This window comes from Schistocerca piceifrons, chromosome 4, assembly GCF_021461385.2.
Source record: "Schistocerca piceifrons isolate TAMUIC-IGC-003096 chromosome 4, iqSchPice1.1, whole genome shotgun sequence".
Taxonomy (NCBI): Eukaryota; Metazoa; Arthropoda; class Insecta; order Orthoptera; family Acrididae; genus Schistocerca; species Schistocerca piceifrons.
The window spans coordinates 429,541,822-429,544,897 of record NC_060141.1 but is presented as its reverse complement, the minus strand read 5'-3'; positions in this window follow the sequence as shown (position 1 = coordinate 429,544,897).

Sequence of the window (3,076 nt, the reverse complement as noted above, 5' to 3'; positions counted from 1 at the left end):
AGCCATGAATGACACATTTTACAATGAATCGGTCATTTTAGGAACAATCTAAATCCACATTTTTTGTAAAAGAGTTATTTATGTCCTGACCTTCTCTAAGGGTAGCCTAAGCATTGTGTATAGAAATGACGTAATTTCCATCTAACTATTTTTTGAGTCTGGTAAGTTGGTGTTAGTTTTAGAAACAACACACACTACGAGATTAAAAGTATCCGGACACCTGGCTGAAAATGACTTACTAGTGTGTGGCCCTTCCATCGGTAAATCTGGAGTTCAGTATGGTGTTGGCCCATCCATAGCCTTGATGACAGCTTCCACTCTCGCAGGTATATGTTCAATCAGATCCTGGAAAGTTTCTTGGGGAACGGCAACCCATTCTTCATGGAATGCTGCACTGAGGAGAGGTATCGGTGTCGGTCGGTGATGCCTGGTACGAAGTCGGCGTTCCAAAACATCCCAAAGGTTTTCTATAGGATTCAGGTCAGGACTCTTCGCAGGTCAGTCCATTACAGGGATGTTATTGTCGTGTAACCACTCCGCAATAGGCCGTGCATTATGAACAGGTGCTCGATCTTGTTGAAAGATGCAATCGCCATCCCCGAATTGCCCTTCAACCATGGGAAGCAAGTAGGTGCTTAAAACATCAATGTAGGCGTGTGCTGTGATGGTGCCACGCGAAACAACAAGAGGTACAAGCCCCCTCCATGAAAAACACGATCACACCATAACACCACCGCATCCGAATTCTACTGTTGGCAGTACACACACTGGCAGATGTCGTTCCAATGGTTCAAATGGCTCTGAGCACTATGGGACTCAACATCTGTGGTCATCAGTCCCCTTGAACTTAGAACTACTTAAACCTAACTAACCTAAGGACATCACACACATCCATGCCCAAGGCAGGATTCGAACCTGCAACCGCAGCAGTCGCGCGGTTCCGGACTGAGCGCCTAGAACCGCGAGACCACCTCGGCCGGCAGATGTTGTTCACTGGACATTCGCCATACCCACACCCTGCAATCGGATCACCACATTGTGTACCGTGACTCGTCACTCCACACAACTTTATTGCACTGCTCAGTCGTCCAGTGTTTACGCTCCTCACACCAAGCGAGGCGTCGTTTGGCATTTACCGGCGTGATTTGTGGCTTATGAGCAGCCGCTCGACCATGAAATCCAGGTTTTCTCCCGCCTAACTCTCATAGTACTTGCAGTGGATCCTGATGCAGTTTGGAATTCCTGTGTGATGGTTGAAATGGCTCTGAGCACTATGGGACTTAACATCTGAGGTCATCAGTCCCCTAGAACTTAGAACTACTTAAACCTAACTAACCTAAGGACACCACACACACCCATGCCCGGGGCAGGATTCGAAACTGCGACCGTAGCAGTCGTGCGGTTCCGGACTGAAGCGCCTAGAACCGCTCGGCCACAACGGCCGGCTCCTGTGTGATGGCCTGGATATATGTCTGCCTATTACACATTACGACCCTCTTCAACTGTCGGTGGTCTCTGTCAATCAACAGACGAGGGCGGCCTGTACGCTTTTGTGCTGTACGTGTCTCTCCACTATTAAGGTAAATACATTGTTTGTTCTCTATTAAAATCTTTCATTTGCTAACTATGCCTATCAGTAGTTAGTGCCTTCCGTAGTTTGAATCTTTTATTTAGCTGGCAGTAGTGGCGCTCGCTGTATTGCAGTAGTTCGAGTAACGAAGATTTTTGTGTGGTAAGTGATTTGTGAAAGATATAGGTTAATGTTACTCAGGGCCACTCTTTTGTAGGGATTATTGAAAGTCAGATTGCGTTGCGCTAAAAACATTGTGTGTCAGTTTAAGCCCAGTCACGTGTATAATTTTTCAAAGGGGACGTTTCAACTGACTACCAAACTACGATCTGAGCCTATATGTGCCCCTGGGTACGCCTTAGAATCCAGTATCTGATTTCGGATTCTCTGCCTGAGTATGATGTAATCTGACTGAAATCTACCCGTATCCTCCAGTCTTTTCCGAGTACACGCCCTCCTAAGGAGATTCTTGAATAGTGTATTCGCTATAACCACCTGAAATTTATTGCAGAACTCAGTTAGTCTTTCTCTTCTCTCCTTCTCACTACCATGCCCACTTCTCCCACAGCATTTCCTTCTGCTGCTTCGCCTACAACCGCATTCCAATCCCCTTGACTATTAGGTTTTCATCTCCCTTTATTTACTGTATTATCCGCTTAGGTATGGAGAACTGGTCACTACGTAAGCCATCACTTTTAAATATTCGTGTTTGATAACTTATAAATATGTAGATTCAAAATGTGTAAGTGGGGAAGTTTCTGCCAATAACCATGGTTTCGTGAAAAATGCTGTTTCTCTTTGAGTGGGGACTTTAACCTTCCCATCCCGCCGCCACACCCCGCCTCCCCCTCCCCCCTCTCCCCGCCAGCCACGCCACCTCTTTGCTATTCCTATGCGGTCCGAAATGTCTCTACACAACGTAAATATTGGTTCTTAAAGAAAGTTTGACAACTATTGCTTTAAGGTGTGTAGAAAGTTTTGGTTCTTACTTTGCATTAATAATATTAATCATAATAATAATGATAACAATAATAATAATGGTCATTCAATTGAAGGAGAAATTGGGCAAGTAGGCTCCATATCATGAAAACTATTCTTAGCAGACCTAGGAGAATTTTTCAGATGCTTCCATTTGATAAAGGAATCCATATAGATGAACTACCTTTGTTTTACTGATGACATTCTACAGTTTGCCGCAGTGCATATTTGCTTCAGCAAGGAATGGGAGAACTTGATACAGCAAGATAAAAATTATCGCTGAAAATAGTTATAAATAAAATAACGTATAATCTAGAGATTGAAGAAAATTGCGGAAACGAAGTCATAAACCCATTTGTACATTTTTGTACTTAGGGCTTGGAAGACAGTGACTGGATTAACTGGAAAACAAACAAACCGACGAGTAAGACTGCCTAGAGCGTTTTTCTTAAACGACCTAGGGGTTTCAAAACTAAGTTTCTGAAAGGCAACATGAGACATAAACTTCTAACGATAAACTACTCAAGC